Source organism: Tachypleus tridentatus, chromosome 9, assembly GCF_004210375.1.
Source record: "Tachypleus tridentatus isolate NWPU-2018 chromosome 9, ASM421037v1, whole genome shotgun sequence".
NCBI classification, from domain to species: Eukaryota; Metazoa; Arthropoda; class Merostomata; order Xiphosura; family Limulidae; genus Tachypleus; species Tachypleus tridentatus.
Window position 1 is genome coordinate 11,139,765 of NC_134833.1, and position 18,406 is coordinate 11,158,170.

Below are 18,406 nucleotides of genomic sequence, written 5' to 3' on the forward strand. Positions count from 1 at the left end.
AAATGATATGCCCGTTGATTGGTTTGTTATCGGTTTATTAAGCGGCACCTGTCGATAACATGGCGATTATGCGTCGATTATGCTTTGTCGATACCGGTCTATTATGGTTTGCCGCGGAATGATATTGCTTGTTTATTACCTGTTCTGATATATTATTCATTACCGAATGAGAGGCGAAACGAAAATGATATATATATGTTTATTACCGGAACATTATGCTTTATCATTGTCCTGCCCGGGCTGTCGTCGGTCGAGCCAATGCGCATTGCTGAGGCACGAAACCGCGTTTTGTGTCTATTATATGCGCTTTTAAGCAACAACGATAGTGCGGAAATGATATGATCGTGTTTATTACCGGAAATTTATTATAAGCACGGTTGATGCGGACGATATGGGGCGCATTGCCACGGAATGACATGGTTGATACTTAAAATGATATGCGTCGGTCGATAATTTGACGCGATATAAGTCGTGTTGATAACGAATGATGAGCGCGGGAATATAATGGAATGATGCGCGAATGATACGGAATGATAGAGGCGCGTGATTGATGATCGCTGGAATATTATAAGTACGGATGCCGATAACGGAAAATGATATAACGGAAACATAATGAAGCCGAGTTTACGGCCGATGATGCGCGTGAATGCGATATATACGGGAAACATAATGTAATGATATATCCGTTTGATTACCATGTTTATTGGCGATTTTGTCGCCACCAGAAACATTGTTTTGTCGCACGGATCCATTATTATAGGCGCCATTTGTTACCTGAAAATGATTGCGTTTAAGATCCGAAATGATATAGTTACCTATGCCGACAATTTTATAATTAACGCGGAAATTATTTGCGTTACGGCCGATTTTTTAAACCCATCATGCCTTTGTCTGATACGGAATGATAGTACGGAAAACCGAAGTACGCACGATATAAGCACGGAAAACCATACTGAATGGCGCGCGATTATTTATCGATAAAGTGAACGACAGATGGTTGATTACCGGAAATGATTATAAGCAATGGTTGATGCGATCTGATATAGCGGTTGATACCAATGAGCAGGCGCGAATATTACGGAATGATATATACCGGTCATACCATGGATCGCGATATAAGCGACATACCAGGGAAACGATATGTTGCCGATACGGAATGATATGCGGAACGGATGATAAGCACGGGTTGATAATGGAAATTATTATGGTTTATGCCGATAAATACGATATAATATGCCGAGAATGAATGATAGGCGCGGTTATCGGAATGATATATACGATGTCGATAATGTTATGATATGCTCGGTTGATACGGTTTATTGGTTTATACCATTATCGTGGTTTATTTTACGAAAATGATATACACGTGGTTATTACCACCATTTCTCGCAGTTCTTTACATACCGAATGATATAACGGAACATTATAGCGAGCACCCGAAAGGCCGAACTTATCGCGCCACCGGTCGATATACGAAATGATATGAAGCAGTATGGAATTATTGACGAAATGAACGAGGCGCAATATTTGACCGTTATTAAATGCGAATGAAGGTCGATGGTAACGATATAGCGAAAATATACCGGAAATGACAGGCGAAACATTTCACGGAAAATGATATTATGCGAACGGATACGGAATACCGCGCGCGGCGCCATTAACAGTCGACAGGCGTGAATACGTCGAATGATAGCACTATTGCCTATTCCACGATATACGTCTTTGAAAACCAGCAATTTGACGATTATAGCGCATACCGGAAATGATGAGGCGGAATGAAAAGGAGTAGGTGTGGAAATAGTATGGAAGGAGTAGGTGTGGAAAAGAGTATGGAAGGAGTAGGTGTGGAAAGAGTAGGTATGGAAGGAGTATGGAAGATGCTGGAGTAGATATAACTGGTGAATTTATTGTTTCGATTTTTGTCAGTTTTCATTCAACGTTTTGTCCTTATAAGAATTTCCTGGTTTTCTTCGTTTTTAGAACATAAACACGAAATCAAAGGAAGCATTTCATTATCATCTGGTAGAAATGCAGGATTTCCAAATGGATCTGGTAGTAAATCTGAAGGCTTATAATGCTATAAGCCAGCTTTAGATACATGTGGTGAGAACAGCACAGGTAGAATACATCGTTTAGCTTTGTTTGATAATACAAAAAACGATATCTTTGTTGGTAACAGAGCAGCCCAAAAGTTAGCGGTGGGTGGTGATGACTAGTTTCCTTACTAATCTTACACTGCTAAATTAAGGATAGTTAGCGAGATAGCCTCGTGTAACTTTGCGCGCAATTCAAAACAAACAAATAATACAAACAATATCTTGCCTTCTTAGTTTTACATTTTATATATATCAATATGCTTATTTGTATTTTTGAATTTCTCGCAAAGCTACACGAGGGTTATCTGTATTAACCATCACTAATTTCGCAGTGTAAGAATAGAGGGAAAGCAACTAGTCATCACCACCCACAACCAATTCTTGGGCTACTCTTTTATTAACGAATAGTCGTATTGGCCGTACATTATAACGCCCCAGTGGCTAAAAGGGCGAGCATGTTTGATATGACGGGGATTCGAATCCGTGACCCTCAGACCACGAGTTTAGCACTCTAACCGTCTTGTCATGCCGGGGCAAAAGTATACTATAGATAGGGCTTTGTTCTTGTATACCTAAGCACAAAGCTATACCATGGGCTATACCTTCTATGCTCACCATTGACACCCGATTTTGAAAGTCTTCAGATCTACTGTGTGTGTTTTGGGAGAGGGTTATAACATATGTTATAACATATGTTATATCATTCTTTACCAGCAGTATTTGAATTGATGTAACACGAATTAGGGTTAAATATGAAACAGTTCTAGCTACATCAGTGAGTTATTTCCAATCTTTTGTCATAACAAAATGCACACCTGAAGAAGCTTGTCTGCGGGACATCAGTTAAAATAAATTTATTTCTGTACTCTCGTTTACGGACACACGAGAACGGATAGGTTTTGTATTTGTTAAAGGAACCACAAAAAATATCAAAATATAGGCATTGAGTGACAAGAAATAACACATTAATATCAATAAATACACAAATCATCCATCTATTCATCCGTCCGTCCTTCTGTATGTCTATCTATCTATTTGTCAATATGCCTGTTTTTATCTCTATTCACCATTAAGTCTGTCTGTCTGATTATTTTCCTATCCATCTGTCTCTTTAGTTATCTGTCTCTATCTCGCGAAACAAGTTAAATATGAAAATTATAAAAAGAATGGAATATTGCCAAGAATAATTTTAAAATAGGAAACAGTACGTATAGTACAGCATTTAGCAGGTCTATATTGATCTTGTTTGTTTTTAAATTTCGCTTAAAGCTACACGAGGGCTATCTCCGCAAGCCATCCCTAATTTTGCAGTGTAAGACCAGAAAGAAGTTAGCTAGTCATCACCACCCGCAACCAACTCATGGGCTACTCTTTTACTAACGAATAGTGGGATTTTCCGCCAAATTATAACGCCTCCAAGGCTGAAAGAGCCAGCATGTTTGGTGCGACGGGGATTCGAAACCGTGCCCCTTGGATTACGAGTCGAGTGCCTTAACCACCTGGCCATGCCGGGCAAACAGTATGAAAACTTGAACAAATAAACAGATAAGAAATACCGATACAGAAAACAAAACTTAAAGTTTCCTGCTGGTGATAAGTACGAAAGTTATTAACGATAAAAAGCGGATTTCGATACATGTCGTTAGCACAGCCCAGATAGCCTATTGTGTAGCTTTCTGTTTAACTACAAACTAACTAAAAGAAGTAACCACAATCCTGTAAATTAACCATGTCGTTAGCACAGCCCAGATAGCCTATTGTGTAGCTTTCTGTTTAACTACAAACTAACTAAGAGAAGTAACCATAATCCTGTAAATTAACCATGTCGTTAGCACAGCCCAGATAGCCTATTGTGTATCTTTCTGTTTAACTACAAACTAACTAAAAGAAGTAACCACAATCCTGTAAATGAACTAGTAGCTGTGTGATATCCTGTTAACCAGTAGCTGTGTGATATCCTCAGTGATGTCGAGAAACCCACTTGTTGAGAAATATATATGTAAAAACGGCTCGTTTGGGTTGAGAAAATATTTTACATAGAGGAGCGAACAACGTTTCGATCTTCTTCGGTCATCGTCAGGTTCATAAAGAAAGAGGTAACTGACCGGAAGCTGACCACATGTTTGAAAGGGGTTGTGTAACTGAGTGTCGGAATGTAGAGGGCGGTGTTAGATGTTTGAATATATAATTTTATTTATTTTATTATATTAATATAGGTATAATGGAAATTTATTGATGTTGATGAAGTATTGTTTTATTTTGTCTAATTCATCGTTAATTTTATCTGGTGAGCATAGTTCTATGGCTGTGTTTATTTGGTTTCTTTGTATGTTGAGTTTTTGTTTTGTTTCATATGCTGAGTCCCAAGGAATGTATAGTCCAGTATGGGTGATTTTTCGGTGGATTTCTGTTTTGAATTGTGTGTCGGTTCTTGTAATTTTGAGGTTAAGAAATGATATTTGATTGCTTTCTTCCTGTTCACATGTGAAGTTAATGTTGGGATGTATAGAGTTAATGTGTTTGAAAAAATTAAGTATGTGTTCTGTAGATGTGAATCCCGCAACCGTGTCATCTACATATCTGTACCAGTATAGTGGTGGATGTAATGCTGTGTTAATTGCTTGTGTTTCAACTTGTGTCATAAAAATATTGGCGAGAAACTTCATCAACATCAATAAGTTTCTCCCACAAACCGTAGAAAACATTATACGCACACACCTAGACAGAAAGTAAAATCAACCAACTAAAGTAAATATGTCTCACGAATCAAAAAATCACGAAACCATATACTGCTGTATACCATATATTCCTGACATCAGCAAACAAATAACCAACATTTGGCAAAAATTAGTAATAAAATATGACATTCCAGTTAATACCAAATTTATTCAAAAACCAGGCACAAAACTGAGGTCTATACTATGTAAAAACTACACTGACAAACACCACACCAACATTATTTATAAAATACAATGTGATAACTGCCACGACTTCTATATTGGAGAAACAAGTAGAAAAATGGAAACCAGATTCAAAGAACATAAAAAGTCACCTTCACACGTTTTCGAACACTGCAAGTTAAATAAACACAACATAACCATAGAAAACACTCAAATACTAAATAAAGAAACAAACATAAACAAACGCAAAATTAAAGAAGCCTTACTTATAGAACAACTTAAATCCAAAATAAACCAATATAAAGGAACGCCTTTATACCTATATTAATATATATATATTAATAAATAAAATTATATATTCAAACATCTAATACCGCCCTCTACATTCCGACACTCAGTTACACAACCCCTTTCAAACATGTGGTCAGCTTCCGGTCAGTTACCTCTTTCTTTGTGAACCTGACGATGACCGAAGAAGGTCGAAATGTTGTTCGCTCTTCTATGTAAAATATTTTCTCAACCTAAACGAGCCGTTTTTGCATATAAATGTGTGATATACTGTTAACCAGTAGCTGTATGATATCCTGTTAACCAGTAGCTGTGTGATATCCTGTTAACCAGTATCTGTGTGATATCCTGTAAATTAACCAGTAGCTGTGTGATATCCTGTAAATTAATCAGTAGCTGTGTGTTATCCTGTTAACCAGTAGCTGTATGATATCCTGTAAATTAATCAGTGGCTGTATTATATCCTGTTAACCAGTAGCTGTGTGATATCCTGTTAACCAGTAGCTGTATGATATCCTGTTAACCAATAGCTGTGTGATATCCTGTTAACCAATAGCTGTGTGATATCCTGTTAACCAGTAGCTGTATGATATTCTGTTAACCAGTAGCTGTGTGTTATTCTGTTAACCAGTAGCTGTGTGTTATCCTGTTAACCAGTAGCTGTGTGTTATCTTGTTAACCAGTAGCTGTATGATATCCTGCAAATTAACTAGTAGCTGTATGATATCCTGTTAACCAGTAGCTGTGTGATATCCTGTTAACCAGTAGCTGTGTGTTATCTTGTTAACCAGTAGCTGTGTGATATCCTGTACTTAAGTTGAAATTGAAGGACATTTGTTTAGCTGTGTGATATTCTGTACTTAAGTTGATATTGAAGAACGTTTGTTTATTTGTGCGATATTCTGTACTTAAGTTGAAATTGAAGGACATTTGTTTATTGTGTGATATTCTGTACTTAAGTTGAAATTAATGAATGTTTGAATTGTTTGAAATCGAGCACAAAAACTACACAATGGAGTTCTGTGGTGTGCCTACCATCGATACAGAAACTCGGTTTTTAGCTACATGATGCTTCAGACGAACGGCTGAGACACTAAGTAGATCGGGACACAATTGAAAAAAAAAAGATAAAAAAGTCTGTTTTGAAGACAAAAGAGAAGTAAAAAGAAAGTGGAATCTGGACTTTTCCATCGTCCGGCAAGATCTCCGTTAGAAAGTGACATATAAACAAAACTATTTTTTGCTTGTCCACCCTGGAGTGTGTAATAACAATCACAGCAGTCAAGTTTTGGTTAGAAAATAATTCAAATAAATTAATATTTTAGACGAATACTGGATGATGACGTAATTTTAAACTTCCATGTTATAACTGTTCTGTCACACTATCCAAGGGAAGGGGTGTCAGGCTGTTTATAATATTTGAATGTTATAACTGTTCTGTCACACTATCCAAGGGAAAGGGTGTCAGATAGTTTAAAAATGTATATCAAAATGGCTGGTATGGGTATTAAAACTTTTATTAAGGTAAAGTGGATAACAACGTTTTGACCTTCTGAGGTCATCTGACCTCTTTGTTAACTTGAAGATTGCCTTACGAGGTGAAACGTTGTTCTCTACTTTATTTTAATAAAAGTTTTAATACCCATACCAGACATCTTGAGAAACATTTTTTGGTGTTCTCATCGTCACGAGATATTTTAAACTTCCGGTGTATATCGCACCTCTCGCTAGTATGGATTTACAACATTACAATCAGGGGTTCGAGCCCCCTCGGTGGGCTCAGCAGATAATCTGATGTGGCTTTGCTATAAGAAAAACACACACACAGTATATATTTTTGGCTCGGCATGGCCAGGTGAGTTAAGGCGTTCGACTCGTAATCTGAGGGTCGCGGGCTCGAATCCCAGTCGCACCAAACATGCTCGCCCTTTCAGCCGTGGGGGCGTTATAATGTGACGGTCAATCCCACTATTCGTTGGTAAAAGAGTAGCCCATGGTTGGCGGTGGGTGGTGATGACTAGCTACCTTTCCTCTAGTCTTACACTGCTAAATTAGGGACGGCTAGCGCAGATAGCCCGCGTGTAGCTTTGCGCGAAATTCAAACAATCAAATCATTGTATATCTGTTCTGTCGCAATATCAGAGAGAAGGAGTGTTAGGTAATTTAAAAGTTTATTTAAATATATCTATAGTAATTTAAGAACGAAGAAGTTTTGATATGCTCATTTGGAGGGTCGTGGCATAAATTTAAAACCCTCGACCAAAGAAAGATCTAGAATCATATAGTAGTGACACTTGTAGTTATCTCTTCCATATACTTGATGTACTTTTGTACGATTCCAGAAAGTATTCAGTTTCAATAGTAAAGAAAACCAAAATTAAGAGTAACAGATATTTCTACTTATTGCAAAGGAAATTCATATGTCATAGGGCGTTGTAGCCTACAGAGTGCATAATTTTTCTCGTGATTCATGGCACGCGCACGTTTTACTTACATCACAATAGTAAAAACTGTGATGTTAATCGTCCTTTATGTGACGTCATTTTAATGTCTATTGACTGACTGAGAGACAACACAGTACTTACTGTATAGTGGTGCGATTGGGTAAAACAGGTGAACCTTCATAGTAACTTATTCGTAGCTGATTTGAGATAAAAATTATTAGAAAATAATGTGCTATTTTTTACAGTTTGTTGCTCCTTTAACACAGTCTCACAAACTAGTAATGTCCCCTAACACAATAGCACAGCTGTTGAGACATTGTTAACGAATTAAAATTATTCAATGTTAATTTTTTTCCGTTCTGTTTACACCTTTTCATGTAAAGCTTTGACGAAACCATTCAACATTTAAATTACGTATATTTTATGATAATCCTAAAAAAACGAATACAGGTAGGAAGTCACTATAAGAATATTTAACTAAAATATAGCCAGAAAGGATGTGTTTGTACAGAAGAATGGAATATTTTTGTTGTATCATAGCTACAATAACAATGTAATGTTTTAAACCATTTCTTTTGTTTATTTATGCCGGACATTTGACTAAAGCTACACAAGGGGTACCTGTGTCCGTTATTTTGAAGTGATAGACTAGAAGGAATGCAACTAGTCAACAGTCAAGTCTTTGGCTCTTTCACTTGAATCGTGGGATTTGACAGTCACACTTATTACGCAACCACAACCTCTAAGTGTGAGACATGATTTTGCAGCAACGGAACGCGAACCGCGGATCCACAATGTAGCTCTTTAATCGTTTGCCCCAGTCCGGCTCCCAAATAATTTCGATACTAAGTTAAACATTACAATATACTTTAAATTATTTTTCTGCTTTTCTATATACAGAAATTGATAGGACAGGTGGTTAAGGCGCTCGAATGGTAATCTGAAGGGCGCGGGTTCGAATCCCTGTTCCACCAAACAAGCTCGCCACTTCAACCGTGGGGGTATTATAAGGTGACGGTCAATCCCACTATTCGTTGGTAAAAGAGTAGCCTAAGAGTTGGCGGTAGATGTTGATGACTAGCTGCCTTCCCTCTAGTTATTCACTGCTAAATTAGGGACGGCTGGTGTAGTTTTGCGCGAAATTCGTAACAAACCAAACCAGTCAGCCGTGGGGGTATTATAATCTGACGGTCAATCACCCCATTTGATTAGAGTGTTCCAAACGTGGACACTATTTAACAGCGAAAAGGACCTCGACCGTATTTTGGGAAAAAAAAAGTTCGACCTTGCTTTATTACTTTTGTTGAACTCTCACATGATCTAAGTGTTACAAACACAGTTCTGTGCGAACCGTGCAAAATTCAGGGTCGAATCCCGAATTTTAGGTGGTATGTAAAATAACCTCATCGTGTAGAATTCAACCAACGTCTTTTTTTTTTTTTGCTTTACCTGACGAACCTTGAATTTTAGAGATTTTAAGTAATTAAGTCTACTCCTGAAACATGGGATGTATGAACAAGTTCTCAGTGTTCAACCTACGAAGAGATATTTTGGAAGAACAAAATTTCTGTTCAAGCTTTTTTTTAGGTAAGTAACACACTTTTTGATGATGTTCAGTGTATATTTATTAGTTATTTCTTTGTTATTTCAGAAGACGAAGATCGTTGTAACAAGACAGTGGACATTCATCAATCAATTTCCAACCCACCCGTTACCGATACAAACCGAGGACGCCCTCTACACTGTAACTACGAAATCAGAGTACGACCAGCACGAGACGACTGGGTTATATTCGTCAAATTCATTAGACTGCGGGTGGGTGAAACAAGCTCTGACCGTCGTCAGTGCTTAGGAGGTCATCTGCAGATTATAGATGGATTTAGAAACAGCAATACCACCAACAAAGAATCTCCGGGTTCTTTTGTGGTGAGATCGACTCACCAAAGACGTTCATTTCCGAAACACCTTACGTTAAGATCGTGTTTCATGTGGACGCGTACGATGAAGGAACGTTTTTACAGTTTATGGCCAACGTTGAGCGTCAGAGCGAAGTTCTAGAGCGCTATGGGCAGTATCCTTACGTCTACCCTCACCGGAGAGGACAACCAGTTCCTGACACGTACTGCGAACGTGTCTTTAAAGACTGTTCTTCCTCCGACCGATGCTATGTCCAATCTCCTGGTTATCCTGGAGTTTATCCTCCAAACCTTCAGTGTAAATACCACCTTAGCGTTCCAAAAGGCGTAATTGGCTTGGAACTCCAGACGTTTGATGTAGATGGCCAAGGATGTGACAGTCTCTTGTACTGCTTTCCAAGACCAGTTACAACTACTACAGGAGAGTGTCCTTTTGACTACGTCCGTATTCATGACGGTCCAAGTGTTTCACATCCCGTGATTGTCACCTTGTGTGGAAGAGGTCGCCTGAGGTCCAACATAATTGGATCGAGTTCAGTGCTGCTTGTACGCTTCACTACATCTCCAGCTGGTCCACTACTGAACACGGGATTTCATTTTAAGGCTTATGAGATATACGACAATGATAATTCTGAGCCACTGGAGCTAAAAAATGGCAGTTGCGTTGTAGAGAAATACCTTGAGGAAAACGAGGACTATCTTTTTTCTAGCCTCAGGTCATGGTATCCTGAGAACACCACGTGCACATACAAGTTTAGAGTGGACGAGAACGAAATAATTGCTTTGGATTTTTTATGGTATAGGGTCGAAAGGGTCACGCTATGTGAGGATTCACTTAAAATATATGACCATTATGAGGCTGACCCCAGATACATTATTGTTAAACTCTGTGACATGAATCGGCCACAAACTGAAGAGTCGCGAAGGGTTTATGAAAGCAGTGGCCCTATGATGTTTCTTGAATTTATTGGCAAAACGGGTTCTTTGGAGGGTTCCTCTCTCAGCTATAAATTTCAGGTGAAGAGGCAGAAGAAAGCATCTCAAAACGGAATTCTTTCTACCCCTTCTTGCAACCAAGTGCTGTCAGTTGACTCCACAAAATCCGGGATCATTGCAGTGAGCAAAAGTGATTTATTGTCCATTGAAGAAAAAGAGTTTATAGTGTGCAATTATACATTCGTTGCTAGCAGTATTTCCCAAGGGCGAGTTATTATCAACAATTTTGGCTACTTCAGACCTGGCTGTGACAGCTGCCGAGGAAATGATTACAATTGGATTTCAGTACATTCCCTTTTACCAGAGGAAGATAGCTTCTGCTTCTGCGAAGTCGACAAACCTTCTACATTCAGATTAACGTCACTAGGGCCTCGTCTGCTTCTTGTAACACATTTCACCAGACCTTCGAGACAACAGTTCTCGAGTTTGATCGACAAGGAGCCATTTCTACAAATTGACTATAGATTTGCTGGAGAGTCTCGGTGTGCACAAGAACACGTGGAGCTCGAGCTTCAGGGTGAGATTAATTTCCCTACATACACGTCTGGATCAAAGCAGGCTGGCCTTCTTTATTGTCGTTGGTCAGTACCAGTGTTTCACGGAATGGACGTATCTTTGTTGTCCAAAACCTCTACCTTCCCGGTAACTGTAGCACCAATTATCTTGCAGTGGCTAGCACTTATTTCTGTGAGGACACTTCTAGAAGCACGGATCGCAGTCTTGTTATTGAGAACGGGGATATTGATGCAGGGAATGTGATCGTGGAATTCCGAACCACGGATGCTTCCAATAGTAGCTTCAATCTCGTCTTCACCCAGCTGAAGATGCTTCCTTCGTCTTCGAGTTCAGATTCTCTGGTTTCCTTGGGAAAAGAATGCGAGTTTCTCTGTGCACCAACTATGGCCTGTTTAAAGAAGGAACTCGTATGCAACGGTGTTCCAAACTGCCCAGTTCTTGATTTTTACGACGCTGGTGGCGTAACCTCTGATGAAGCTAACAGTCTGTGCTATGCTGAGAAAGTTGCTTTTCCGTACTACTGGTGGGTTGTAGGCGCTGCAGTAGCAATTTGTATATGCGCTGTCTTCTGTTTTGCTGTTTCTTTGTGTCGAAGATGGCAAACAGGAAGGAAAGGACTGTGAAATTTCAGTGTTACTTCATCCTTCCCAGGTGCTTTTCTGCTTCTGTACTATTGACTAGAAAGAAAGACAATCCTACTCAGTATTAAAAACAGTTACATGCATTTGTGCCAAATTAGTGTTATTTATTTATACTGCTTAAAGATGCCCGAATGCTTAACTTTTTGAGGTTCTTCTAACCAGTTTTGCAGGAGTGTGATGGTAGTTGTGTCAATCTTCTAACCAGTTTTGCAGGAGTGTGATGGTAGTTGTGTCAATATACTTCTCAACTTCTTCACTGCTTCTTGTTGTTTGTTTTATAACTTTGCAATATTGTCACTTATCGATGCACTTTCCAAATAAAATTTTATTATAAAAGTGGTGTTATTGGTTCACGTGTTACAGCGTAACGAGGTCGTACTGTGATCTCATTGTTATTTCTTAAATCGATTTTTTTTACACTTCCGATTATGAAGAAGTGAGATACCGAAACGTGTTGAATGAACGAGCCTGTTCAAAGTCTCGTGGTTTTTTCTGTATACTGCAAATTACGGAGCAAATGTTTTATTGTACCTCGAGACTGGAGACAGTTTCATTTTAAAATACTTGTCGTCTTTCATTAAACGTTGAGATATCTCTTATTTAGATAAAGCTATGATGTTATCAAATATGTTCAGGTGAGCTAATAAATGTCATTAGCTCTACTCTCGGCCCGGCATGGCCAAGCGTGTTAAGGCGTGCGACTCGTAATCTGAGGGTCGCGGGTTCGCATTCCTATCGCGCCAAACATGCTCGCTCTTTCAGCCGTGGGGGCGTTATAATGTGACGTTCAATCCCACTATTCGTTGGTAAAAGAGTAGCTCAAGAGTTGACGGTGGATGGTGATGACTAGCTGCCTTCCCTCTAGTCTTACACTGCTAAATTGGGGACGGCTAGCGCAGATACCCCTCGAGTAGCTTTGTGCGAAATTCCAAAACAAACAAACAAACAGCTCTACTCTCCATTAACAACGTAAAATTCGTATTAACATCATGTATGTAATGTTACTATAAGCATCTTAGAGATGTATGGACCAATGAAAAGTGTGTAGAAAGATTTATTTGACCAAACAAAGCAAGGTGGACTCATCACTCCCCTTAGACTCATTACTCCCCTTAGACTCATTACTCCCCTTAGGATCGTGGATGCTCTATGTTTCTAGATTAAAGTTAATGTATTCTTATGATTTTACCGACACAAGTGTTCCTACTTTTGATACGTTTTAATTAGAACAGATTGAAAGGTTGGAAAGGGAGCTTAGGCCTTCTGGCCTCTTTGCTTCCTGCGTCACAGCATCTGAACAACTAAGACAAGTACCGGTGATTTTACTAATTACGATGAATGATACATTATTAGTTATTAAACTTACTAGTCAGAGCTGGTTGGTTTAGTCTTTAGTTAACTCAAGTTATAACAATACAGAATCAGCTGTTATACTTACCAGTCAGAATGGGCTTATTTAGTTTTCAATTAACTCAAGTTATAACAATACAGAACCACCTGTTATACTTACTAGTCAGAGCTGGCTGGTTTAGCTTTCAGTTAACACAAGTTATAACAATACAGAACCACCTGTTATACTTACTAGTCAGAGTTGGCTTGTTTAGCCTTCAGTTAACACAAGTTATAGCAATACAGAACCACCTGTTATACTTACTAGTCAGAGTTGGCTAATTTAGTCTTCAGTTAACACAAGTTATAACAATATAGTACCACCTGTTATACTTACTAGTCAGAGTTGGCTTGATTAGTCTTCAGTTAACACAAGTTATAACAATACAGAACCACCTGTTATACTTACTAGTCAGAGTTGGCTTGTTTAGCCTTCAGTTAACACAAGTTATAACAATACAGAACCACCTGTTATACTTACTAGTCAGAGTTGGCTTGTTTAGCCTTCAGTTAACTCAAGTTATAACAATACAGAACCACCTGTTATACTTGCCAGACAGAGTTGGCTTGTTTAGTCTTCAGTCAACTCAAGTTATAACAATACAGAACCACCTGTTATACTTACTAGTCAGAGCTGGCTGGTTTAGCCTTCAGTTAACACAAGTTATAACAATACAGAACCACCTGTTATACTTACTAGTCAGAGTTGGCTTGTTTTGCCTTCAGTTAACTCAAGTTATAACAATACAGAACCACCTGTTATACTTACTCGTCAGAGTTGGCTTGTTTAGCCTTCAGTTAACACAAGTTATAACAATACAGAACCACCTGTTATACTTGCCAGACAGAGTTGGCTTGTTTAGTTTTCAGTTAACTCAAGTTATAACAATACAGAACCACCTGTTATACTTACTAGTCAGAGCTGGCTGGTTTAGCTTTCAGTTAACTAAAGTTATAACAATACAGAACCACCTGTTATACTTACTAGTCAGAGTTGGCTTGTTTTGCCTTCAGTTAACTCAAGTTATAACAATACAGAACCACCTGTTATACTTACTAGTCAGAGTTGGCTTGTTTAGCCTTCAGTTAACACAAGTTATAACAATACAGAACCACCTGTTATACTTACTAGTCAGAGTTGGCTTGTTTAGCCTTCAGTTAACTCAAGTTATAACAATACAGAACCACCTGTTATACTTACTAGTCAGAGCTGGCTGGTTTAGCCTTCAGTTAACTCAAGTTATAACAATACAAAACCACCTGTTATACTTACTAGTCAGAGCTGGCTGGTTTAGCCTTCAGTTAACACAAGTTATAACAATACAGAACCACCTGTTATACTTACTAGTCAGAGCTGGCTGGTTTAGCCTTCAGTTAACACAAGCTATAAGTATATAATTTTAACTGTTAAAATTCCACCTTTAACAGATAATGATAGAATATTAACTGTTAAATGTGCTTTAGTCAGACTTACTTTTTTGGTCTATGATTAACAGAGTTTATAACAAAATCTGCCAAATTAATAGTCATAATTGGTTGGTCAGGTTTTTAATTAGAAACGTATTACAATTAATGCGTGAATTTTAGACATTGAATCTAGGGGCAGGGTAGAATGAAATACGACCTTCTATTGTTAATATACAGTTTCTGCTCTTTATCTAAGGTTAAAATTTCAGTTTATAACCTTTATAGTGAGTTATTGTTTTGGACGAAAACTGAGTTACATTTGGCGAAATATTAAGCCTACCGAAATGCCTATGACACGTATCAAAACAGTGAACACAATCGGCTAATATTCTAACAAGTTCAGAAAAGTAGGAAAATGGAGGATCATGTCATCTTATTCAAACACGCGTCAAGTCAGTGAGTACACTGGGACAATATTCTATCTAGTTAAAACAGTAGAAAAATGGGGGATTATACCCTCTTATTCGAACACCTATGACTAGTATCAAGTCAGTGAGCACACTGGGACAATATTCTATCTAGTTAAAACAGTAGAAAATGGGGATTATACCCTCTTATTCGAACACCTATGACTAGTATCAAGTCAGTGAGCACACTGGGACAATATTCTATCTAGTTAAAACAGTAGAAAATTGGGGGATTGTACCCTCTTATTCGAACACCTATGACTAGTATCAAGTCAGTGAGTACACTGGGACAATATTCTATCTAGTTAAAACAGTAGAAAAATGGGGGATTATACCCTCTTATTCGAACACCCATGAAAAGTATCAAGTCAGTGAGTACACTGGGACAATATTCTATCTAGTTAAAACAGTAGAAAATTGGGGGATTATACCCTCTTATTCGAACACCTATGACTAGTATCAAGTCAGTGAGCACACTGGGACAATATTCTATCTAGTTAAAACAGTAGAAAATTGGGGGATTGTACCCTCTTATTCGAACACCTATGACTAGTATCAAATCAGTGAGCACACTTGGACAATATTCTATCTAGTTAAAACAGTAGAAAAATGGGGGATTATACCCTCTTATTCGAACACCTATGACTAGTATCAAGTCAGTGAGCACACTGGGACAATATTCTATCTAGTTAAAACAGTAGAAAAATGGGGGATTATACCCTCTTATTCGAACACCTATGACTAGTATCAAATCAGTGAGCACACTTGGACAATATTCTATCTAGTTGAAACAGTAGAAAATTGGGGGATTGTACCCTCTTATTCGAACACCTATGACTAGTATCAAGTCAGTGAGCACACTTGGACAATATTCTATTTAGTTAAAACAGTAGAAAAATGGGGGATTATACCCTCTTATTCGAACACCTATGACTAGTATCAAATCAGTGAGCACACTTGGACAATATTCTATCTAGTTAAAAAGTAGAAAAATGGGGGATTATACCCTCTTATTCGAACACCTATGACTAGTATCAAGTCAGTGAGCACACTGGGACAATATTCTGTCTAGTTAAAACAGTAGAAAATGGGGATTATACCTCTTATTCGAACACCCATGACTAGTATCAAGTCAGTGAGTACACTGGGACAATATTCTATCTAGTTAAAACAGTAGAAAAATGGGGGATTATACCCTCTTATTCGAACACCTATGACTAGTATCAAGTCAGTGAGCACACTGGGACAATATTCTATCTAGTTAAAACAGTAGAAAATTGGGGGATTATACCCTCTTATTCGAACACCTATGACTAGTATCAAGTCAGTGAGCACACTGGGACAATATTCTATCTAGTTAAAACAGTAGAAAATTGGGGGATTATACCCTCTTATTCGAACACCCATGACTAGTATCAAGTCAGTGAGCACACTGGGACAATATTCTATCTAGTTAAAACAGTAGAAAATTGGGGGATTATACCCTCTTATTCGAACACCTATGACTAGTATCAAGTCAGTGAGCACACTTGGACAATATTCTATCTAGTTAAAACAGTAGAAAATTGGGGGATTATACCCTCTTATTCGAACACCCATGACTTGTATCAAGTCAGTGAGCACACTTGGACAATATTCTATCTAGTTAAAACAGTAGAAAAATGGGGGATTATACCCTCTTATTCGAACACCTATGACTAGTATCAAGTCAGTGAGCACACTTGGACAATATTCTATCTAGTTAAAACAGTAGAAAATTGGGGGATTATACCCTCTTATTCGAACACCTATGACTAGTATCAAGTCAGTGAGCACACTTGGACAATATTCTATCTAGTTAAAACAGTAGAAAAATGGGGGATTATACCCTCTTATTCGAACACCTATGACTAGTATCAAATCAGTGAGCACACTGGGACAATATTCTATCTAGTTAAAACAGTAGAAAATTGGGGGATTGTACCCTCTTATTCGAACACCCATGACTAGTATCAAGTCAGTAAGCACACTGGGACAATATTCTATCTAGTTAAAACAGTAGAAAAATGGGGGATTATACCCTCTTATTCGAACACCTATGACTAGTATCAAATCAGTGAGCACACTTGGACAATATTCTATCTAGTTGAAACAGTAGAAAAATGGGGGATTGTACCCTCTTATTCGAACACCTATGACTAGTATCAAGTCAGTGAGCACACTTGGACAATATTCTATTTAGTTAAAACAGTAGAAAAATGGGGGATTATACCCTCTTATTCGAACACCTATGACTAGTATCAAATCAGTGAGCACACTTGGACAATATTCTATCTAGTTAAAAAAGTAGAAAAATGGGGGATTATACCCTCTTATTCGAACACCTATGACTAGTATCAAGTCAGTGAGCACACTGGGACAATATTCTATCTAGTTAAAACAGTAGAAAAATGGGAGATTATACCCTCTTATTCGAACACCCATGACTAGTATCAAGTCAGTGAGTACACTGGGACAATATTCTATCTAGTTAAAACAGTAGAAAATTGGGGGATTATACCCTCTTATTCGAACACCTATGACTAGTATCAAGTCAGTGAGCACACTGGGACAATATTCTATCTAGTTAAAACAGTAGAAAAATGGGGATTATACCCTCTTATTCGAACATCTATGACTAGTATCAAGTCAGTGAGCAAACTGGGACAATATTCTATCTAGTTAAAACAGTAGAAAAATGGGGGATTATACCCTCTTATTCGAACACCTATGACTAGTATCAAATCAGTGAGCACACTTGGACAATATTCTATCTAGTTAAAACAGTAGAAAAATGGGGGATTATACCCTCTTATTCCAACACCTATGACTAGTATCAAGTCAGTGAGCACACTGGGACAATATTCTGTCTAGTTAAAACAGTAGAAAAATGGGGGATTATACCCTCTTATTCGAACACCTATGACTAGTATCAAGTCAGTGAGTACACTGGGACAATATTCTATCTAGTTAAAACAGTAGAAAAATGGGGGATTGTATTCTCTTATTCGAACACCCATGACTAGTATCAAGTCAGTGAGCACACTGGGACAATATTCTATCTAGTTAAAACAGTAGAAAATTGGGGGATTATACCCTCTTATTCGAACACCTATGACTAGTATCAAATCAGTGAGCACACTTGGACAATATTCTATCTAGTTGGAACAGTAGAAAATTGGGGGATTATACCCTCTTATTCGAACACCTATGACTAGTATCAAATCAGTGAGCACACTTGGACAATATTCTATCTAGTTAAAAAAGTAGAAAAATGGGGGATTATACCCTCTTATTCGAACACCTATGACTAGTATCAAGTCAGTGA

The 18,406-nt window shown here is 38.0% G+C and overlaps 1 pseudogene across 1 annotated transcript; it reads left to right on the plus strand.

The window, feature by feature from the left end:
* Positions 1-1,775: 1,775 nt before the first annotated feature.
* LOC143226994 (zinc metalloproteinase nas-39-like) lies at positions 1,776-12,133 on the plus strand (annotated as a pseudogene). The gene is made up of 3 exons (XR_013014822.1): positions 1,776-1,857; positions 1,981-2,055; positions 9,380-12,133. The product of XR_013014822.1 is annotated as a zinc metalloproteinase nas-39-like (transcript).
* Positions 12,134-18,406: the final 6,273 nt, after the last annotated feature.